The sequence below is a fragment of the Brienomyrus brachyistius genome, chromosome 7, assembly GCF_023856365.1.
Source record: "Brienomyrus brachyistius isolate T26 chromosome 7, BBRACH_0.4, whole genome shotgun sequence".
In the NCBI taxonomy this organism is placed as follows: Eukaryota; Metazoa; Chordata; class Actinopteri; order Osteoglossiformes; family Mormyridae; genus Brienomyrus; species Brienomyrus brachyistius.
In genome coordinates this window covers 6,036,908-6,061,876 of record NC_064539.1, presented here as the reverse complement: position 1 = coordinate 6,061,876, position 24,969 = coordinate 6,036,908, and the positions used below count along the sequence as shown (strand labels likewise).

The 24,969-nt window shown below is 42.0% G+C and overlaps 1 long non-coding RNA gene across 1 annotated transcript; it reads left to right on the top strand.

Annotated features, from left to right (window-relative positions):
- The first annotated feature begins 15,353 nt into the window (after positions 1-15,353).
- Positions 15,354-20,048, top strand: LOC125746860 (uncharacterized). Its single transcript, XR_007399079.1, has 3 exons — positions 15,354-15,489; positions 18,778-18,900; positions 19,168-20,048. It is a non-coding gene; the product is annotated as an uncharacterized LOC125746860 (long non-coding RNA).
- Positions 20,049-24,969: the final 4,921 nt, after the last annotated feature.

Below are 24,969 nucleotides of genomic sequence, written 5' to 3'. Positions count from 1 at the left end.
CAAGTAGTACATTAAAGTGCAGTAGTTAGTAAGGTGCAATAAGGCGGCATATGAATGAGAATATGCACTACATTCTCAAAAGTATATGGACACCCCTCCAAATAATTGAATTCAGGTGTTCCAATCACTTCCATAATCACAAGTGTATAAAACCATGCACATAGGCACCCAGACTGCCTCTACAAACATTTGAGAAAGAATGGGTCACTCTCAGGAGCTCAGTGAATTAAAGCGTGGTACCATGTTAGGATGCCACCTGTGCAATAAGTTCGTAAAATTTCCTCGCTACAAAATATTCCACAGTCAAGTATTAGTGATATTATAACAAAGTGGAAGCAATTGGGAACAGCAGCAACTCAGCCACGAAGTGGTAGGTCACGTAAAACACAGAGCAGGGACAACGCATGCTGGTGGAGGGGGGATTATGGTGTTGGGGTTGTTTTTCGGGGGTTGGGCTTGGCCCCTTAGTTACACTGAAAGGATCTCTTAGTGCTGCAGCATTTAAAAAGCCATTTTATGCTCCCAACTTTGTGGGAACAGTTTGGGGACGGCCCCTTCCTGTTCCAACATGACTGCGCACCAGAGCAAAAAGCAAGGTCCATAAGGACATGGATGAGCGAGTCTGGTGTGGAGGAACCTGACTGGCCTGCGCAGAGCCCTGGCCTCAACCCAACAGAACACCTTTTGGATGAATTAGAGCGGAGACTGGGAACCAGGCCTTCTCATCCAACATCAGCACCTGACCTCACAAATGTTCTCCAGGAAGAATGGTCAGAAACTCCCATAAACACACTTCTAAACCTTGTGGAAAGCCACACACACACACACACACACTAGTCCAGTATAGTTTTTTTTATTTAGTATGTCCAGGTATCCAAACATTTCGACATCTGCTTGTATTCTGGTTCTTAGTACGACATTGCTGTACGAATTCCCATCCCTGCATCTGAAGCCCCAACCTCATCCGATGGCTTTCAATAACATTTCCCGCCTCAGGGCATTTTGTCAGAAGCATCCACAGGACTTAAATTAAAGTGTGCCTCGCAGCATATAAGGACAGAGTGAGCGTGTGGCTTCTCCTGTGTGTTGCCTCAGTGGCTTGTGGCTGATGAATAACCAGTTATCTATGATTAATATTACCCTCAGTTGAAGGGGAAATGTGTTCTGATTTATCTCCTGTATTGGACTGGTGTTTTATTAAAAAAATAAACAGAGAACAGTAATTCTGTATGGTTTTTTGATGGAACTCGAGTGTTTATTCTACCAGTGGAAGTATACCTTCCTTGGAAAAATAGCAGTATTAATATTGCCCTCATTGGAGCAAATAAAGTATGGATAAGGTCTAAATATATAGAAGCTCCCATCTTCAAACTTGCTGAGGGTCGTGGGCGGACCTGGAGTCAATCCCAGGCAGCATATGGCACAAGGTCGACAACAAACTATATACAGAGGGATTTCATTGAGAACATTCTGAAATTGCATTTTAATTTATTAGATTCAATTTCAAAATATCAAGTTAAATACTCTCCTGTTGGGGTAATTTAAAAATCAAAAAATGAAACTGAAGAAAGTTTTTGAGATGGGAGCGGATTTCTCTCCAGCTTGTTAAAGACATGATGGAACCCAACATGTTATTTTTTTTTCTTTACATTCCAGAGAAGCAGTATCTGAGTGCTTTTCCTTGCTATCCATCCCTGTATGCTTGTTGAGCATTAGATCAGCCATGCATACAGACCTGGCCTCACACGTCTCAACTATTTATTCCTGTCGCTGGTCCAGTGCGGTAGGTGGATAGCTAACGCTACATGCTGTGTAGCTGCAAAGCTAACATCACAAGTTATGTAGCTACATAGCTAACATCACATGCTACATAGCTAACATCACATGCTACATAGCTAACATCACATGCTATATAGCTAACATCACATGCTACATAGCTAACACCACATGCTACGTAGCTACATAGCTAGCATCACATGCTACGTAGCTCCTTGTGGTATTTTTCTCATAACTTTAATGCAAAACAAAAATTCCCACAAGCAAGTCTAGTTACTCTGGGAATCAATCACAAAGAAATCCCAATGCCGTAACTAGCATCATCCTCAAAAAGGCTGCGCTATCTGTCACTGGTGAGTTTAAACTGAGCCACAGGAAACACGTACCTCAACAGATGTTTTCACCCCAGGAGGTGAGTGAATTTGGACCCGCCGGGCATACGCTGGTCCAGATTGGCTTTGATCTGTCTCTCGTTCACCTGTACATAAATGAGTGATGGACCTTTAGCGATGAGGCAGCCACCTACCCGCAAGGGACCACCTCCGGAATCTCTGTCAGCGCCCCCTACGTCTTCTACATTTTTAAGAATCTTAACATTCTCCATTTCTATGCATACAGTGTCTCTAATAATTCTGTTCCAATTTTTTCCCTCCTCATTCCCTGCTCTTACCAGAAGATTTCATTCTTTTCTACCCTTTCTCTTCCCTCATTTTCTGCCCTCGTAAAAAGACCATAACAACGAAATACATATTAAAGCGAAGATGAAATGTCAGTCAAGAGGGTAACTAAAATATCATTAGGAGTACTGGTAGTGCTCCTTGCCCCATGATGGACCAGCATCCTGATTTGGGAATTCCTTGATCTGTGACCTGTGTTGCTGTGATTGGCTCTAGGCTGGTCATGATCCTGTGGTAGATAAGATATTATGGAAGGTGGATGCCTGGTTGGATATGGTAAGTTTTGGTGTTATTCTCAAAAGAAACTTACATTACCAGCAATATATACGGCTTAGAGTTGAGGAGGAGGCATCGTTTATTTTCTCCAATGTTAGAATCCTTTTAATCTCTAGGAGCTCCAGGACAACGGGGATTAATAACTGATAGCAAGTTCACAGCCCAGGTTCTTTCAACTACTGTAGACCACCTCAAGAGTAAATAAGATAACAAATAAGAAGCTGTGAGTCTGGATGGATTATGGTGTTAGGGATGTTCTCTAAGAAGAAATCCTGTAGCATGGATGGATTACGGTGTTTCCACACCCACCAGTACAGGCGAGCAACTTTCTAATATCAAAGGACCTTTGACTGACTCAGGGAACCCATGGAAATGCAATGGTGGCATAAATGCTTTTCAAAGACAATCCCCAGTGAGCTGGGGCATCCAGTGAGCTTTCAAAGACCTTTTGTCAGGAGATCCCCTATCCAATGGGGCAGTCTGTGTTTCTGCCAATGTGGACTGAAGCAGCTTCATTTAAGACACAGTGATCTGAGACTTTGGGGCTTATTGTGCAAACGAATAGTACTTGCAGAGGATTTATCATATTCAAATGACGTTCAAAATTCAAGGCATATTGTTTGACTAAAAAGCTGTCAAACAATAGCAATATTTTTTCCATTTAAACCTACGAAACGACCTGAAACTAGAAACAATCTAGGGCTGCGCACAGTTCAAAATTACCTAGAGAACAGAGGCAATTTGTAGTACTGCCAAGTAACAGGAGAGAAGCTATGTCCTATAACCGAGACATATGGGCAATTTCATTTGCTGGATACAAAGGGGAGATCCCATGGGCAAAGTTAATTCAGAACGCTGTGTAAGGTGGTGTGTAGCACATCTGTCCCTTGTTAGGTCTCTGCTTGGTGAAGCGTATGTGTGTTTAGCTGGTGCTAGTCATCGATATTGATGTCATGTAGTTCATGATGTCACATAGTAGTGATGTCACGTAGTTCATGATGTCATGTAGTAGTGATGTCATATAGTTCATGATGTCATGTAGTTCATGTAATGGCGCAGGTAAAAATTGGTTTTGGTTGGTTGGGGGTGTTACTCAGGCCTGCAAGATTTCCTTATAACATGTGGTCATGTGCAGTGAATATCACAGAGTAGGAAAATAGGTGAACCAAATGAAGTTTCATGGTTTTTAGATACGGTGGTTTGGTCCTGATCCCCTGCTATGACACTGAATACATATTAACATGCGGCCAAGGATGGAGAAGGAGTTTCAAACCATATCTGCCCATCACAAGGGCACTTGATAAAAAATAAATAAATAAAAATACAACAGAGCATAATTGAATATCAACACGGCCTTATCTTAGATCATCGGTGTGAAATTTAATCATGACCACAGTTATTAGATTCCAGCAGTGATTTCATTTTGGTTTAATAAAAAGTTAATTAATACCACCCATATACTTAAAGTTTAGCTACAAAAAAAAAACAATTTACATATCCTTACACGTTATATTAGTCAAGAATGCAGTAACACTACGTTGCTGTGTGCCAAGTAATATCTATCCCCAAATTACATGTTAATGACATTATATTTGATGCTTAAATTGCAAGAAAAAGTATATTTTTATGTGATTTTTAAGCCATAATGATACAAAAGGTGCCAGGAAATGACCTTAAATTTACAGTAACGCTGAGACATGCCCTGCACGTTTGTTTTCTTTTAATAGTATTTAAAATGTCTTAAATGTGTCTAAAATGCAGTACAGTAACGGTCTTATCCCTAAAGATAAAGACTCCCGCTCTCAAATTGCATGGCTTCACAGCAGATTAGACTGTAATTAATGGATCTCCCCATCGCACTCTCATTAAGTGGATTTGTGCCATTATCCCCTCCTGCCTACATTCTTACCGCCAACTGGTTTGCCAGAACAAAACAGAAAGAGACAGCGCACTGGCAGACCATTTCCATCCCACCACACATTCCTCGGTCGGCAGGCAAAGTTCCCTGGGACCTGGATGGAAATCTGGCAGCGGTGATGGTATTCGCGGCGCTGTGATGGGGATTCAGTGAAACTCTTAGTCCCATCAGAGGAAGATGTTGTTTTGCCGAGGGAGACAGGCTACATGCAGCCAAGAAAGGGCACGCCCATGCACAGAGCTGCATGGTACTGCCACTGTGGAGATCACGGGACTGCTTGGGATTCTGGGAAAACATAGAAAAGAGGACAAGCGATTTGTGATCGATTTTTCCTTAGCAGATATTTTCATCCCGAAATAACAGCTTATAGTTTCACCTGTTCTAGCAGCTGGTTGTATTCATAAATCCGTCTCCCATAGTTGCAGGGGCACGATGAGCCTGCAACCTATTCCAGGAAGCACAGGGTAGAAGGCAGCAATGGCAGATGGCTAAAGAAAAACTGAGAAAATAAGAAGCTAATACTTTTTAAAATATTACAATAGAGATTTTTTTTCCAGTGGAGCGAGAAAATATGTTTTTAAAATGACAATAAGGTTTTAGTAATGAGTTATTGCAAAGCTACTCGCTTAATCATTTAATCTAAAAAAACTGAAGAGGTATTACCTTTGCGAAGCAGCCGGCTCCAGATGTCAGCCCACAGAAAGCTTGAGAAAACTCCAAACCCACAATCCCACTGGTATGTTGTCAGAGTGCCCCCCCCCCCACTCCTGTGTGCCCCCAGCCCGACCTTTATTAATACTTATTTCCACCAAAGTGTTTCCGTGAAATATGGCTCGCTGGGTATCGCTGTGGCTTCACACGTCCTGCACAGATGGTCCTTTCTACTGCCACCTCTGCTTCTCTTTTCCCATTTTTCAGATGGGCCTCCTCCAGGTCCTCCAGCTTCCACTAGCAACCCAAGCATATGGCTTTTGGAGATCGGCTGCTAAGTTGCTCATTGTCGTCGGCAGGAATGCCATCACAACTGTCTCCCCTGATTCCTGGGATAGCCTCCAGACTCTCTGTAGGCCTGCACTAGAGAATCTGCTACATGTGTTTCATTTTCATTATACATTATGTTCCAGACCTGGGAAAACAGCATGTTTTCAAAAGGCAACTTTTAGGTAATTGTGGAACTGTATAATGTAAGAACCCAATAATTTAAATTTAATTTAAATGGATTCATTCCATTTGGGTGAAGAAATTCTGAATATTTGTGAGCTCTGAACGAAGGTCATAATTATAATAAATATTGAGGAACACATAGCCCCTCCCAGTATTCAGATGTGCTCACAATGTCCCCCAATATCTATTATAATTATGGCCTTGGTCGCCCCCTTTTGTTGACTCCATGGCTAAGGCCTTGCTCTGAACACAGATCTATAGAAATCTAGACCCTTACAGTGATGCAGATGCAGAAGGTCCTATCAGAATCCACCAATCGAGGGAGGGGGTTGATGATTCAACTATGTGACTGAACTAGCAGCTCAGGACGTGTGTTCAGCCTGATGAAGAGAGAGACACCCTTCTCTGTCATCACATTATGTGATGGGAATTTCTTACATTTTGTCGAATTATTACATAATGTGGCATCATTACATAGTGCATTGTAACGAGGCATCCATTGATATATTCTCAATGAGATCACCACAATAAGGTTTCTGATTGTGAAGGCAGCCAGCCTCAGTCTTACTGTGACTTGACTAAACCTACCCCCAAGGTATCAAATGTGAAGCCGTTCATCATCTCAGGAACTCATACGCACTTTAAAGAAGCATGCGAGGTGTTTGGCTTAACCATGGAAAAACTATAGAAGATCCTGGTCAGTGAGGTCCCTTACACTTCCAGGCAAGAGCGTAAATTGTGGGGGGAGTTAGAGAAGGTTGTAACCTCCCCAGTAATCAAAACCAGCCAATACCACTCCCTGGACGCCCTTCAATGGGTAGGGACCTCAACCCCTAACTCTCAACCCAAAGTTACACCCTTGTTTGCAGGGTTCGATCTCTTGTCCTTGTGTGACATTTGCTGGGGTCTTCACTGGTAATTCAGAATGCGGTTCTCTTGTAGGAATTACGAAGACATCATTCTGGTAAAATGGACTTGTTTACTGGTTTAGCTTCCTCAAAAGCATCCCAGTTTAATGTTTTCTTGTTTTGTTTCCCTGGGAAAAGATTGGGTGAGATTTCTATACATTTCATTAATATCTACATATTTTGCCTGGGCGGGGGGCTCCCACTATTCAGCCACCCTCCACAACCCGACCCGGAGACAAGGAATGTGAAAGGGATGGATGGATTCTCCTATTTGCAGATCTTTGAAGGTACCATTGGACTGTATGACAGCTTCAACAAGTATTGCAATATGTGGGTCTGTCACATACCACGACAGATTCCATATGTGACAAAACATGTGTCACATACACAATATGACAAGCAAAGGCAGCATGGTGGATCAGAGGGTCGCACTTCTGCTTCACACTTGCGGGGTTGCTGGTCATCTGTTATCCTCATTTTTCCGTGCGGTTTCCGTCAGGTTCCCTGGTTTCCCCCACAGTCCCAAAACATGCTGAGATTAACTGGAGTTACCAAATTGCTTATAGATGCACATGTGTGAGTGAATGGTGTGTGAGTGTGCCCTGTGATGGGTTGGTGCCCCATCCTGGGTTGTTCCCTGCCTTGCACCTGTAGCTTCTAGGATAGGCTCTGGACCCCCTATGACCATAAAAAGAATAAGCAGTCGATGGATGGATGGATGGAAATTGACCATAGTGTGTCTTCTGCCTTGTACTCTGCACCACACAGGACAGACTCCAGGTCCCCCCGGACCCCATACTGGGTAAGCTGTGAAAACATTGGTCAATGAAACAGATCTTTGAAATTCAAGGTCAAAATATTGTATCTCTGAGGAGATGGTTACTGGCTTAAGTCCCTGTGAAATGGCCAACTAAAAGACACTTTCTGCACATAAAAAAAAATGTGCAAATGCATTTCCCTGTGACTCCGAAGTTCTGAGTTATATTTCACAGCACTGAAAGACAAGGCTTCTCATCAAAATAGAGTACCGTGAACTTAAAAAAAAGCATAAATGAGAATTGTCAAGATCCACCAGTGAACTGTTAAGCAAATTTTCCACTGATCTTTCATTGGTGCTTTTAAAATATCATATTGCTACTTTTTTTCACCCATCACCAAGGCACTGCTACTTCCAAGCCATTTTCGAGGGGCTTATTTCATGCTATAGTCGCAGAGCTGTTCAAATAATTTTCCATGGCTGACTTCTTTTCGTGGTGAGGGAACTGCAGTGTGTTATATATTGTCCTTCTAAGAAGGAAGATGAGAAAAAGAGCCACATTTGTTCAGTAGCTATGTCTGGGACCATGTGAGACGCTTCATTGGCCATAGCGGGATATTTGTGGCGATGCTAGGATCTCTCGGTGGCATAGTTCTGATATGCAAGAATTACAGGCCTCACAACTAAGCGAAGCCGGCAGTGGATGACCGACACAATGGCGCATGTTTTCTCCCTGGCCTTCAGTGGGAGAGGCGGGGATGATGGCGGTGCCGCTTATTTACGCGAACGCTGGCACTGAAAGGAGGTCTCCGAAATGACGGCCCATTCTGTTTGGATTCTTCCCAATACAAAGACAGGCAGTTAAGTGAATCGGTGTTTCTCTCGGTGTATGCCCTGCGACGGACTAGCATCCTGTCCAGGGCGGACCCCTGCCTCGTACTCAGTGCTGCCTAGAATAGGCTACATGTTTCCCCGGAAACTATCTTCTGAATAAGTGGGTGGATGTTTTTATTTTTCCCAAGTGGAAGGACCGGATTACTTATGAATATATCTGCATACCTACAGCTACTGTAAACAGGCAAAATAGTACTTATATAGCTATTTTTTATCACCGGTAGCAACAAAAGAGCATTTCATCTAGAAAAACATTCCCTACATAGTAATGTGTGCGCTCTCTCTTGCTGGGAAACTAGCTGGACCAGGTGAATTGTAAAATGCCTCATTTGCATCCCAAAAAAGTATCTTTGGCTGCAGTGAAAATAAATCTATCTTGCCCATTTTATGACTTTTTATGTTTAATGTTGTAACTTAATGGGTTTAGAACTGAAAAAAAAAGATTGACTTTTCGAGAAATTTTCCCTTTTCATAATATTTCATGCCCATAATGAAATCCAGCTTTTGGAAAACATGACGTTTTATAAAAATTCTAATGTACTATGAATCACACGAGCATTTAAACTTGTGCATTAAGTTTTGTTAACACAACTGTGCTAAAACTTCTTCAAGGTTAGTGACTTTACTTTGGACAGGGAGAGAAGACCCAGTGCAATGTGGAAGCCCATAATGCTTTTAAAAGGTGCAAGTGGAAGAGGATAACCAGCCACAAGATGGATTGATTCAATAATTAAAAGACTGTAAAGATCCACAGAAAAGCGGGGATATTCTGAAGGGCCGTGAGCAAACCATTTAGGTGATTTCACCTAAACTCTAACAGCACCATTCCATTTTTATTTTTCCTTACAGGCCACCGAAAATTCATATCGTAATTTGAGTACTGTGTAATTCAAGTCCAATTAATGCATGGCAGACTTTATGGGGGGTTATTTAATTGCTTTAAATTTTTCTTGTTTTCTAATTTATTTCCCATATGGCGTTTATGCCTAGAACAGGCTGACATAAGGTATTTGTGAAATACCTGGGTGCCCTTGTAAATATTTAACGGTCTCTTCACTCTTAAGTGGCTCGTAAAATCTTGAAAGAGGAACTGCAACACACAGAGACCAGCAGTGACCACGGGAGAGGAAACCTAGACAGATGTTTATGTGTAGATAGGAGCCCAATTAATATATATTACTATACCATGAACACTGTGTGGCTCTCATGGCTAATCCTTTTACACCTTTTTCCTCTAAACAAAATAAAAGCCCCCCGGAATTGTACTTTAATAGCAAAAAAGCTTAAAAATGAACTTGAATTGCAAAATAATCATGGAGCCTACAGAGAGCCCTTTTGCCAAATACTACTACTACCACAAAATTATTATTATTATTTTAAAAATGTATCGTTGTTCTGAATATTTAAAATCGGTCTGAATGAATTCAGTATACAAGCACAAATATGCAGTGTATCATATGCAATGTCATGAATATAATATGTAATACAAAGAGTTAAATCTTTTCTTTGGAGCTTAATGCAGTTTTTCTTGTTTATCTGTAAAGAAATGCTAGTATACGGTACTGAAATAAATAGAATAGAAAATAGAAGTGAATTTAGATTGAGCACTCATAGTTGATTTAAATAAATGTAGAATTTAATGAGTAAGCATTCAAAGTTTATTGTTTATTTGAATAAATGAGCGTTCCATGAATAAAACATCGATGTAATACTAGCAATTCAACACTTACAATTACATTCCTTTCACTTATTTCAGCAGGTCTTAAAGTATGTGAATTTTTAACGTTTGTAACGGTGGAATCCAGTGATTGGGTTGCCGGTGATAATTGGTATGGTGAGTGGATCCAATTACTGGAGTCTCTTAAAAGAAGTAGATATTCAAAAGGTTATCAAGTACTTGAACTTACCCCGCGAATGAGTGGTGCATGTTATAAAACGCACTAGTTGCACACCAGTGTTGTGTTTGCATCTGGCTGTGCAGTATTTTGCTGTGCGTTGGAGTTTACACCGAAATCAGTTTAAATGAATCAATGTCTAAAAATTGGTCTTAGTGTGTAGCTACGTGACCTGTGATGAACTGGTATACTGTAGAGGGCGTCCTTTAGACTTTTGATGAGATTAGATATACAGACTTATATGACCAACGTCTATGGTTGTGTGAGGCTCAGCATGTTAGGGCTCTGTACCCGTGATCAGAAGGTCAATAGCTTGAATCCTGCGGCTGGCAGACTGATGCTGATGTTGGGTCCTTGACTATGGTCGTTAACCTCCAGCTGCGTGCTGGTGGGCCTTGACCCACAAGCTTGTTCTCACCTGTACGTGTCTCATGGAACATTGTGGACCAGGAAAAACAATGTGGTTTCCCAGTATACATACTAGGACGGTAAAAACCCCTGGATGTGGGTCTTGCCCCGCCGCATATATCAAGGATGCATTGGTTGCATCCTCGCAGAAAACGACCAATCACATGATTCATTGCAGCCCAAGTTTTAGCAAGACCTGTCTTGCTAAAACCACAAGGGTGAGCTTTACGTTCATGGTATCCAGAAACACATGCACAGTACACAAGTAGCATTAAAGAAGAGATCTTGTTGTTAGTTCCGAAAACCTTTGGGACTCTGCAGGGTGCTGCGCCCCCCCCACCTTTTCTCTCTTAATTATCAGCCTTGGTCTTGCCTTTTCCCACATGGGAGTGACACCGCTACAGCGTGCTCTGGGTAATGATCAATGCCAGAGTGAGGTGTGTGGCAATCGTCACCACCATGTGCCCCCCACCCCAAAGTACTGCCAGTACCATAATCCTCCTTCTGTGTCTGTGTATGAGTCTCAATACTCTGATTGTATCTATTCTCCTCACGGGTTAATCTCTTGTATGCACTTTACATTTACATTTAGCTGCTCAGATTATGATTTTTATCTAAAATTATTATTTCTATCTGGCTGGATATTTTACTGCAGCTCTGCTTTGCTCAAGGCTCTCCTTGGTCTACCGCCTTCAGGTGATGTGTCCATATCCATAACAGTCCTGATCTCTGGAACTTTCTGCCTCTGGGCAGCTCTTCAAAGAAGGGCCCCCATCTTCACCACTACTGTGTGAATTGTGAGACTTTAGGATTAACATTACACATTCTGTAAGACATTTATTCGACTTGCTGTTCTGGCTATAAGAGCTACGCTTACAATGGCAGGTTTCCACCTGGGATACCAGCCGGCGAGTCCCAGTTACCCTCCGCAAACCACTGGACCAGTGCTGCCTGTCTCTGACTTAATCCACATGACCGTGCCGGTTGAAAATCAGAATAGACGGTTAAGGACTTTCCCATGGTGAAACCACCAAAAAAAAAACGAGAAGAACTCAATATAAAGCCTAGCTTCAGAGATCCCCTCAATCCTTCAGACGTCTTGCACAGAAATTAAAACTCCGTAGTTTGCCGCAGGGCTGTCGGTTCTTCACACACGGGAGACATGAGCTTACATATATTTGGGTCCCCGATAGCTTAGCGTAGCATCGCTGGTTCACAGACGCCTGTGAAAGAAAGACTCTCGGGGGATATTTAAGAGACAGACCTTGGTGCAGGAGAACGGCAAGGTCTCGCACTTTTAACGAAACTCGAAGGAATGCACCGTTCCTCCCCCCGTACACAGAGGCTTTCGGCCGTCACGTCAGCCCTAGCTAGATCATTTCTCCCAGGGCAAAAATAAGGGCCACACCTTAAACTGCAGTCTTCTGCCAAAGAGTAGTAATAAACCCCACTTTGTATCTTTCATCCAGCCTCGGCTTTTCAGCACCGAGCTGAGAAATCAGTACGAACGTAACCCTCCGTATCACCTATCGATCTCCTCTTTTTCTGAGATGTTAAGTGGAAGCAAAGGTGGATCTCTTTCCTGATGACCTGCAGTCGCAGTGCAGATGTCATTAAATCCTAATTCCATTTTAAAGGCACAATTTGAGCACTTGACTTAGACAAGCACAAGAGTTTGAACAGACATCAGTGGACTAAAATTACAAACAATACTGTTTTGAATTAAAGGAAATGACATTCACATATAATCCTTATAGCCACCCACACTGGGGGGGGGGGCGGCTATAGCCATGAACATGTAAAGTGAAGGTAATATCTTCTGTGCCAGCATCCCAGTCCAGTAACAGCTGCTAACTAACATTGCAAGTGCAACCTATACAAAGGAATCAATGCAATAAACGCAACAATAGCTAAGTATATACAGTAAGAAGTGCCTGCACCGTACCAACATTGATTTTTGCGCAGTTAAACACGCCACCTTGTCAGGTGATAATTAACACTCATCCCATGTGAAGGGAGATGGACCGGCGGTGTGGAGTCCTAAGGAGAAGGAGGCTCCACAGTGCCAGAACATGACGTCCTCATTCCTGACGCGGCTTCATCGAGGATCCCAGGGCCGGTGGCGCACAGCGCGTCAGGCACAACTTTTCCAGTGCTCATCTGTGCTTTACCCTTTCAGACAGACGTGCAATACGGCTGTGTTTTAATGAAGATTTCAAAGCCCCCCCCGCCAAACTTCCATCTCATACATATAGCCCTGTAGCCATGTCCTTCACCTGTATTTCTGTTGACATTTTACTTTTTCACCTTTGGCCCCATGCTGTGATAAAACTTGGGAACGTACAGATATTAAAAAAAAAAAAAAAAAAAAAAACGAACAAGGATTTGTGAAAGATCACCATCGGTTGAAAGAACCCAGAGATGTTAACAGTGGAGCACTATGGGCTGGGAGTAAGTGAGGTGATCTCTGGAGGAAATCTAAGCATTTAATAACACTATTATGATTAAGTGTGGGGTGAAGAAACAGATACTGTATATAAAAAATACTGCAAGCTCCTAGTTTTGCTTATGGACTCCAGAAGATCTCAATGGAACTTTTCTTTGAGCAGCACTCTTACAGAGAGGAATCAGCTTTGCCTTCAGTCACCTGCACTCCCTGTGATTGAACAAACAGCTTTTCAGGCTTATTTTCAGATTATGTTTGCTATTAAATTGCAGATGAGTTTAAAATAGGTAGCACCCTGAGTCGCTTTGGATAAGACTCTCAGGAAGGATCTGGGTGTTAATATGGCCTAGCTAAGCAGCTGCGAGTTTGCTTGAAGTTTGTCTTTTCATAATTATGAGTCGGAGTGTCCACGTTGCTTGAGAAGTTAATCAGTTTTAAAAATCAATTACCTTCCAACTGTTTCATGTAAAAGGTGGTGACATCCACAGCGTGATCTTTCCGAACCATGGTGACTATAAGACCTTTAGCCTGCGGCAGCCTAGTGACAGCAGCGACCCAGGCACAAGGGCAAGGAGCTGCTCGACCTGGAACTGCCTTGAGAAGGTGGCGACGGACGAATGGAAGTTATATTTTTTGATGCCAGAGAGGACACCTCGCTACATCCCAGTGGGGGTCAAGGAGATTGAACCTCAGCTGGGGGCTCTGTTTTGCCTGGAAGATAAAAGTGAGGGTGGAACATTTGTAGGATTTCTGGGCAGGTCTGTGCAGTCGTGATAAAGAACAAAGGATGAGTTCTAGAGGGGAAAGGGGAAAAGCCCCAAAATAATGAGGGTAATAACCAGTAGATGCTAAAAGAGTGTGTGTGTGTGAGAGAGAGAGAGAGAGAGAGAGAGAGATAGAGAGAGAGAAACACAAAAAATGGACGATTCCTCAGACTATTACAGAAGGAGAATGGTATCGTGAGTGATGAGACCGTTTTCAAAGTGTGCCTCAAGGAAGAGTCGGGAAGGAAGGATTCAAACCTAAATCATAGTGCGATGCCGCTGATGTCCATTTGGTGGTCCGGTGTGTCAAAGGTGATGGACAGATTAAGGAGGATGATGACAGATGGGAACAGGGGCTTCTATCGTTGCCGAGAAAAAGCCAGCGTCGGTCGAACAGTCAGCCTCGTAGGCAAACAGCTTGGGTCAAAGATGCCTTTCTCAGTTATTTTGTTGCTACAAGATTTAGGAGAAAGGGAAGGTGCGGGCAGTTGCTATAGTGACAGTTAGGGTTTCGGATTGAAGGTGGTTTGTTGCCCTAAAGACAGCAGGGACAAAGCGGTAAACATACTGTAGAAGTGTTGATAATCCAGGTAATGAATGGACGCAAAAAAAAGTTTGGAATGCCAGTCAGTAGGGGCATGGATACGCTCGGGCGGGGAGGGGGGGGGCATGGTAATATTTTGTAAGATAACCAGAATTTTTAGCTACACCCCTAGTCACATATAAATCATTGTAGAAGTACAATCTGTTTCATTTATTTTTTTAGTATTACTTTGATATTTAATAAAACGATGTCTCAGAATTATCATGCGCCTGATTTACCAAGTTCTATTTATTGGTATTTCTCATTCAATAACCTCACTAGGAGAACCCAGCTTTTGGTAATTTAAGAAAATCTGACCCAACCATACTAAACACAAAGAAAAAATCCAGTCAGAGGTTAACAAAGTGGAAGAAAAGAAATGAATGTTGGAGTAGATGACAGCGTTGCAATTCTGTTTTGTCTCGTCTATTTTTGTTTTAAAATGTTTTCACTCACCAGAGGAGTGCAGAAGAATTTCTTATATATGAAACTTACACTTTTCTGTAGTTTGCAGCTGTAACAAATTATAACAAAAAATAAGGAGTAAAAAGTTACTCTATGTACAATAGAGGAGGTGGAGGGGTGGGAAGAGTGATAGAGAATCATGCGGAGGATGGGGAGGGGAGTAAGGGTGGGGTAGAGACTGTGGTGGGGGGCAACGCATGCTGACACCAGAGACGGGGCAAAGATGCGGTTTCTCGGTGACCATCTACTTATATATGCGGCTTTCTGTGAACAAAACATGGCTTGGTCTTCCGGCCTCATGTGTGGGAGGAGACTCAAGGGCAAAGGCAGATGATCGGAATATTTCCGGAGAGCCAGCGAACTGGAAACTATTGCCTAGGTGGATGCAGGATCAGCGGTGTGCCGCCTTCAGGGGAAGAACTCCGGAGAAAGTCGAGCTTGTTAAGAAAGTTTCCAATAGGCCCTTCAGGGCAATACTGAACAATGATGAATAATTTGCTTGGATGACCACCAGTAACAGCATGATATTCAAACGACCATAGAGGGGGAGCAGACGAGGTGAGGACAAGCCGTCTCTCCACTGGGTCTAAAAGCACCGCTCTACCTCGCGATGAGGGTCAAGGTTTGAGGTGTGTAGGACAGGGAGGAAGCGGAGACGTGGGCAGTCGGAGTCCTCGGGGGTGATTTTTGTTTGCATAAATCTGAGAAATTCGAAAGCGCTGAGTGGAGTGTAGGCTGCTCTTCACAACAGACCTGCGATTCGAGGGCACGTCTGTATAGGAATTATTGTAATATATTTTATATTCCAATATTACAGTGCAAAGCATATAAAATGACTTTATAATAAAATGTGTCGAGGGATAAATCACATTGGATCTGCCTTTTGAAACATTATATAGAGACTGAAGGTCAGATTGAAGGAGCAAGTTTTCATGTAGCTCAACTGTTTTGTGTCACCGATAGCACTTACCAGAAGATAACCAGGGGAAAACTTCAAGGAAAGACAAAGAGCAGGAGGAATTAAATCACTACGAAGCATTGAATCATTCCAGTCTTTCTCAAGTTTATTTTAAGATTTTCGTAACTGTCCATGTTTTCGGTGTAGGCTAGCTGAGAAGATTTTATCTGAAGTAATGTTCGGGGATTGTATTTTAAACAGTAAGGCTAAATTCACATTACCTTATTGTCCATTTCCGATTTTTTCACTCAGATCTGATTTGGTCGTCTTGATGGTTCACATTCATAAGTACAACTGACCTGTATCTAAATTTAATGTGAATTGTCTGTCCTCGGAAAACGGCATGCATGCGCACATTGATACGGTTTGTCACAGCTGTCGCTCTCCGCCATTGTTATTTTTCCTCGCTGCCCGTGCTGGCTGATGACGATGACGCTCAGCTCATGCATATAGGCGAAAAAGTCACATCAATTCCATTGTCATTCACTCCACGAATTGAATATGTATCCAATCTAGGACCACATAAGAAAGTGACTCAGATTTGATTTGAGATCGGGTTTCTGTGTCCGCAAGACCCTGAAAACATCAGATTTGTGTCACAAAAGAAGTAATAAAAAATCTGATCAGAGTCACTTCAGCCAGGTAATGTGAATGTAGCCAAAATGTCACCCGCCCTGCCTATGTAATGATACTTTCTGTTCAAAACCACAAAAAAAAAACAACTGGAATCTTTTTATTATTAGCAATGGCATAATCTGGCCAAAACTGTTTCAAGCCTCCAGTAAATATATACTTAAAATAATACTTAAACCTATCAGTAATAAAATTTGCACGTTAATTAAATATCTATCTCTATCCCCAAAATGGAAAACTACTTCATCTCAACCTTTACGTTTTTTGCTGATTTGCCGCAGAAGCATTTTATCGCACTATAATGACACTGGCAACCGTACTTTTGCTTCAGCCATATAAATCCCCCTCTGCGGACACCCACCAGAGCACAGGGAAACCTGTGTTTTTGCGTATTCAAGACAATTCATAAACTATGCCAGATGTCAAGTTTGTAAAATCAGTTTAATTTTCAGGATGTATTGGAAATACGGCTAATTACATCCATTTCTTGGTTTCTACTCATTCACAAGAGCTTTGCCAATTACTCTCTTGTAGATGCTAATTAAACCTGTTAAGAGGTCTAATAAAAGAGTGGAAACACAGCATTGTAAGAGTTGCAGGCTTACATTTTTGTTTACGGAGAGCTTGGAGACTCATATTGTGAGACAAAAACCCTTTTGTGACTCTGTGTTTACTCATGCAAAAAATATAAGTATCAATTAGAGCATAACCATTCAAAAAGATAGTACATCATACGTGCGGCCTGCTTTGACTGAATCCGAACCAAGAATTCTTTCAGGTAGATACGGTATATTATGTACAGACATGCCCGCTGATTGGTGGGTTCCTCTAGGACTGAGAAAATGCAGAACATCACTGAAATGCTGATGGATTCCTTTTCACAATGTTCAGTCATTGATCTGCACCCTGGCGTGTCCTCTGGGGAACAAGTTGTGGCAGTTAATTAATTAATGGATTGATGTTTTGAACAGTCCTCCCCAGCTCAGGAGTTCAAGCTTGTACTAATGTGCAGATTTGGTGCAAATTGTCAGAATACGTGAATAGCTACTCACTGTGACCCCAGCTTGAGCAATGGAAGGTAGATGGAGGAGTTGGTAGTTACTAAGGGCAATAAACATTTCCTTTTTTGTTAAAGGTATATTTTCTGTGATTTAGCTAACAGGTAACAACAGCTACATGATATATTTGATGCGAACATAATATATGTGATTCCTTTATGTTATGTTTGTTGCTGAATTTATTAATGCACAACCATGTTAGTGGTACTTGGAGTATAGTTATACAGTATTAAGTAATAATTTAGTAGTATTAACTCATAAATACACTATAGTGTACTACAGATGGAAACTAGTGTAGGAACTTATAGGAACTTATGAATGCAGTTTATTGTACTAAGGATGGGAAGTGCATTGCAGAACAAAATGACTGCTGTCAGGATAGTTAAACATAACATTAATATCTTATAAAATAGACATTAGTGATGCAATTGAGAACAAAAACATCACACATTATATTGAATCTATATTTCTAGTGTTAATGTGTCCTATAACATTTCTTTGAAAGAATGAGTGAAATGAGCAGATGCATTAAAATTGAATATATATAGTGAGACACCAGCAGGATTTGGTACAGCGATCAATAGCTGTTGTTAGCTGTGCTAGGAGTTAAGTGACAGTTGTGACATAATTAATTCCTCAGTTCAGTGCCATGGCATAATTATAGAGCTGAAATGGCAAAGCTGTCATTCTTTTGGGGAAATCGTGAAAGTGATTGACCCATGTGACAGGTCTATCGCGAGACGCCCGAACGGGAAAAGAGCTGGATCTGTTGCCATGGATTGAAAGTGTATCAAGGCAATCATTGAGCCAAACAAATGTGCTGAATGTAGGTTTTCGCCTTCCTGTCTAAGACAGTTTGGGTTAAACGTAGTTTTGGTGGGAAATTGACTGCATTCCATCTTCGCTTAAAACTGAACCTATCGCTGCTCAGCTCACCTTTTTTTTTTTATCTAGAAGTAATAATCCATGTGCGTGAAAGCCCAGTGTTTGCTGCATCAAAGTTGAAAATATCAGCTGCAAAAGCTGAGTATTGATGAAAAGAAGATTACATGTGATTTAATGGCCATGGCTCAATGGGAAGGGTTTAGGGCAAATGAACAGGAAATAATTCTGTTTCAGGAATTATATAGTTTTCTTTCTTTCTTTCTTTCTTTCTTTCTTTCTTTCTTTCTTTCTTTCTTTCTTTCTTTCTTTCAGCCTAGCACACAAAGAGACTCAACCAAAGACTATGGACAGTATAGAGGTGCTGATTCACCGACCTACGTCTTTTTAGACTGTGGGAGGAAACTGGAGTACCCAACGGAAAGTCAAAGACCTGGAGTGTGTGTCAGACCGCAGTTAAAACCACTGAAAAACCATGCAGTGCCTGTATAAACTCATGTTTAGAAGACATGAAACACCATACATGCATTCATTCATCTGACACATGCATTCAAAGCAACTTACAGCAGAGGGGCTACAATTCATGTGGACTCTCTCAGATTTCAACCCTCAACCTTTACATTGCTAGAACAATGCACTACATATGGAGCTAAATCTTTCATATCTGTTCATTTATTCTTGGTTTTCTTTTTGCTTTGATTTCAGACCCTCCACACGTTAAACACATGCTAACAAGGCCAGGCAGTTAAGTGTAAATATCCCGAACAACGACGGCTTCATATGTCAGCAGGAAGAAAAATATGCATGGAGATCTGAACCAGGATACAGTTGAGCTGTTTTATTCGTCGCTGAGGGCTAAAATTCATCTCGATTTCTGCTTCTATCAGGCAATGAGGCATCTTCACTCCTTTAAGGCAATTTGGTGGTTCAGAGATACCGTTCGTTCTGTTGGGGGAGGGTTGCGGAGGGGTGCGGATGATCCTGGGTGACAGGTGAAGTGTTTTTTATTGGCTTTTGTTTTCCGTTTCCGTCAGTGAGCTGGATGTGTGGTTTGTAGCCTTTGATTCACAAAATGAAGATGTTAAAAGCTGTATATAAGGGGAGACGAGTGATCAGTGTCAACCCCTCCCCCCCCCAAAGAAAATATGTGCTGAACCAAGAATGAAAAACTAGCCCTGTCAGATATCACTGAACCATCGAAATGAAATAAATAAACAAGCATGCGGTTGACGTGCCATTAAGATGTCTACAAGACTCTCACACTCGCCTGCAGCTCCTGGGTCCTACTTTCTACAGCAAAGAAGCCCAAGCGCTTCCGGGCCTAGACTTCGCATCTCCTCACTCCGATCAGCTCCTCTCTTCTTCTGCTGTTCACCCTGCTGTTGAATGAGCTGATCAGTTACCCAGGTCTGGATTTTTTTCCTGGATCTTTCTGTAAATATAAATATATGTATAAAACATTCATGGTGTGCAAGTTTGCAAGCGATGTATTCCTGTGCTGAACCGAGGATATTTTTGATTCTGCACACTTCTCATCACTGCTCCATATATACAGATCACATATAAATGGAGTGAATATATGCATGCAGTGTATATAAAAAAGTATATATATATATATATATATATGTACAGTACTGTGCAAAAGTCAGTCAAAGAAAATGTATGAAGCTGTTTGAGTATTAAGGGTATATTTGCTCATTAAAAAAAAATAAATAACAAAAAAAACATTGACATTACATCATACAGAAATGAAAAGTAACATCATGAAAACTAGCAAAGAATTTTTATGATATCAAGAAGATCACCGTTTAGGTTCCCAGCCACTCCTGAGCGACACCCCAGCCATTCAGTGTCTTTGCTAAGTTTCACCACCAGCTGAATTAATTAATTGCTTTAATTAGTTAAATAAGTCGAGGTGTATTAGATGGTTGCTGCAAACACTGAGGCGACTTTAGCAGAGGTTTGAAAGGGCCGAACTGACACACTTTGACAGACGTAATATCATAGTTTCCCAAAAACATGAAGATCATTGAAACGTCATTTTCTGTGTCTGACTAAGATTTTTGTGCAGTGCTGTATATGCATAGGGCACCATGTTCACTCAGTGGGAAGCATCACACCTCCAAGGTGGGGGACCAACCCCCCCTCCCTTGTTCTGTGTGATGTCTGCATGGTATCCCCACGTCGGGCGGGTTGCCTTCAGGTCCTCTGGTTTCCTCTTGCAGTCCAAAGTAATTGCCCCTAGAGTGTGATTATGTGTGCATGCATGTCCCCTGACATCCCTCCAGGAAAATAACATGTTATTGTTCTTTATAGACTCCAATACTGAGCACGTCTTTGTTAGCTCAGAGGTGCTTCGGTGAGCAGAAACTGCGTTAATATGCAGCAGAAGAGCCGTGGTCACAAAGCATCAATGCAAACCAAAGGCTAACATGCACGACCCGTGTTTTGAAAGAAAGCTCCTCTGTCAGCAGACAGCACTGATTACCAGCCCTACCGCAGCTTAAAAAATAAGAAGCATATATTAGACGAGAATAGCTGGGTGTTTCTTATAGATGCACAGCCTCTTGTAGCCTGCAAAGATTTGCCCTAGTTCAGAGCAATCTGAAACACTGGGGGAAAAAATGCTTCGATATCTCTCTTCGTTGCCATTGACTCATACGATTGACCCCTGAGTTCTACCTTCCAGAGCGACTCAGCACTTAACTTCGGGGGGGGAAACTTTGCAGAGACATCTGGCCTTGAAATAATGCTGTCTCAGGGTTTCTAGCCCGTGGCTTCCTGCATCCCATGATACTGGGGAACAGTTTGAGACGTTAGAACCTCCACGGCAACGAGGCGGCAAAATGAAGCACAAACAATCGCCCGCCATTGACATGCTTAGATTAATAATACTTCGCAAGCAGAGTTTATTTTCAGATCCTGTTGAGACTAATGCATACTGAGTAATCTTTTTTGTGGGGCTGGCACGCGGAATCCTTACAGGTGTGAGAGGACGAGCAGCGTCGCTCTGTGCTGACCTAGATAACGATTTAATCTGATTCCGGCATCGGGGCTGCATCCGTGCAATACCTGCACTCCTGCTTAAACAGCTGCCTGCCGTACCTCGTACTAAATATATCGCACTTGTTTTTTTTTTTTTTTTTAAAAACAGCGTTTTATTATACATTGTCATTTTGTTCACATGCATGTATTTCTTCCAAGACAATCAAAATATGTCTCTTCTAGGATATAATAGTGACCTACTTATAATCTCACCTGGGGGCTATTCCATGAAGGAGGATTTCTCAGTTAGCTGGGTTAACTTAAGATAGATGTCATAATTGTCCAATAGGAATGCTCCTTACCTAAACTCTTATTGGACTATCATAACTTGTAACTTAAGTTAACCCAGCTAACTCAGAAATCCTGCTATCCCCCCTTGTTATATAGTTAAAGCATTTATCTTTTAAAATATGGCCTTTTTAATAAACCATATAACAGCATTATCATCATCATCATCATCATCATTGTCATGCCCGGCTCGTCCGCTCCTCGTGTGTGCCACGCCCCCTGATTACCCACGTGTGCTTCCCTGATTGTCTCCCGCTTTGTCTGATTGCTTTGCTTAATCGTGTTGTATTTAAGTCCTGGTCTGACCTGTTTCCTCTGTCCGTCATTGTGTGGATCTGTTGTGGATTTGATCTGTTTCCCAGTTGGATGTTCCCTGTTCCCGATCCCCTTATTAAACCCCGAGTTTACCACGATCTCGACCTGTCTGCCTGCTCCTTGCACGCCTGCCCACACGATCGCCGTTCTGTCCGGCCTAGAACGTGACAATCATCATCATTATTATTATTATTATTATTGGGGTGGCATGGTGGTACAGTGATTAGCACTGTTGCCTCACACCTCTGGGACCCAGGTTCGAGTCTCCACCTGGGTTACATGTGTGTGGAGTTTGCATGTTCTCCCCATGTCGTTCTGGGGTTTCCTCTGGGTACTCCGGTTACCCCCACAGTCCAAAAACATTCTGAGGCTGATTGGACTTGCAAAATTGCCCGTAGGAGTGCATGTGTGAGTGAATGGTGTGTGAGTGTGCCCTGCGATGGGCTGGCCCCCCCATCCTGGGTTGTTCCCTGCCTCGTGTCCATTGCTTCCGGGATAGGCTCCGGACCCCCGGCAACCCAGTAGGATAAGCGGTTTGGAAAATGGATGGATGGATGGATGGATGGATTATTATTATTATTATTATTATTATTCATAGTAGCAGTAGTAATTGTTGTTGTTGTAGTAGCATCAAATGTTTATTGTTGTCTTTGGTTCTTATTCCCTTAGTTTTGCTACTTAATACTTACATGAAACTCTCTATACCTGGTCTCCAAATACTGCCACTGGGTTTTTAAGAGATTAAGAGTTCCACTTGTTTACCTTTAGAATGCCTGGTTTTATTTTAGAACTTGTTTTAATGAACTGCATCTCTTGTAGAGGTGGAAAGTTCAGAAAATCTATGCAATGAACACCCACAGTCTGTATTGGGGGCCGACAGCCCCTCCTCGTCTCCACTAGATCGAAGTCATTCTCGTCCTGCCCACTGTGTGCTGAGGCGAGATTCACTCGTTATGTCAGAAATATGTGACGAGGACACCTGCTGGCCAGGTGAATGGTGTGGTTTGTTCTCATTAAAAGAAGCAGCAGCCTATTGACTGGCCAAAAAAAAAAACACAAGAAAATGTGTACTAGGTAGTATGAAGGATGAAAATGTGTTTCTTTTTTCTTCCAACTCCTTCCTGGCCCCCTGCATGGTAGCACATCGAGACTTGGGTCTGCTGTCTCTCGGTCTCTCTACTCAATCTTCATTACGCTCATTTTGGCCTATTAGCAAAATTTTTTATGTTGTGTTTCTCTCATGTACCTGCCTAAACTCCACTTCCTTGTTAATCTATCGTCTGCTATTTGTGTCCCTCATGTCCTCCTGTACGGTTGTCTTGCAGGATTCTCCCGTTAATTTAGCTCTTGCACATATTGTTTTGGTTAATCAAATGGAGGCAGGTTAGATAAGGTTAATGCTATTTCTGGTTCCCAAGGCTATTTTCTCATAGGGAATTTCATTATACCGTGTGCAAACTCCACTGTAATGCAGTGTATAAAGTCTTTGCTATGCTTTAGAAAGTGAGATTCCCTCCCCCCCCCCCCCCAATAACATTTTATATATTCTATTTCCCTAACATAATCTATTAAATCTGAATTAAAATTACCGGTTAAAAAACTCAATTACATGCTATCTGCATTTGCAAAGCTTTCCCACTTTACAGTTATTTAGCAGACTTTTATCCTACGGGATGTACAGTTGCACAAACAGGGTTAGCGAGGGTAAGGGTTCCGGCTCTTGCGCAAGGGGACAAATGGCAAAATCACTCTGTGGGATTTGAACCAATGACCTTCCAATCATAGGTACAGTCAAGCCACACACTGTCCCAAAATTTCACTTCCTGTCCTCAGAGATGAACCCTTTTGAGAAATGATAAACTAGATTATTTGATTAAGATGCCTGTTGCTGCTGGAGGTCGCTGTCCTGGCCTTGTTGCATCAGCGTTAATCCAGTATCTCTCTCTCTCTTCAGAGGAATGGCAATGAACGATTTCCTAAATGACTAAATGTCCCTTCCTTCCAGTATAATATAAATTACGGCATTAGATTCCAGGACCTCCTCTCCGAGGGAAAACTTTTTTTCTCTGATCCATAGATTCACTTCATTTATGAATTATTGATTTTTCTGCTTGGAAATTTTAGGCTCACTGTCTCATTAGATATTTGGTCTAACGGGGGACTGAGTCAGGAGACTGTACACTTGCTAAGGGACTTAATTGAAACCAAGTTACTTGTTGCCCTTGGTTTAATTGTCCTATGACTGTGTACCTGCAATGTATTTAATGTCCAGTGTCATAATGGTCTATAGTTAACCATGAAAACTGCACATGTACTGGAAATTTGCAGATTTATTCTAGAGAAAACCATCCAAAAGTGCTTTAGTAGACTTTGTATAATTTTAGTACTGTAGTATTTCCAGGGCTTAATTATTACATGCTATTCTACAATCTAGACAGTAGTTCCATGTGCTTGTAATTGGTAGTGAAATAGCATATACTGTACTCTGAATTGAATTTTGGTGTATTATAATAGCTGGTTTGAGTTGATGTAATTTGTATATGTACTTGTAATATATTTGTCTAATTTTGATTGTCTGACTATTGCTATAGGGTCGAGTCAGCTCCACAGAGGGACAAGCTCAGTAGCTCAGTGGGTAGCGCTGTAATCTTACACCCTTTATGGACAGAACAGGGTTGTGGGGTCGATGCCCAACACTGGCTCAGTGTATGTAGTTTGCACTTTTCATCTGTGTCTCTGTGCCTCTTGTGGGTACTCCAGGTTCCTGCTGCAGTCCAGAAATTAGGTGGACAGGTGTCCCTAAATTGCCCCAAATGTGTGACTGTGCGTGTGAGTGAGGGCTACTGGCTTCCTGTCCAG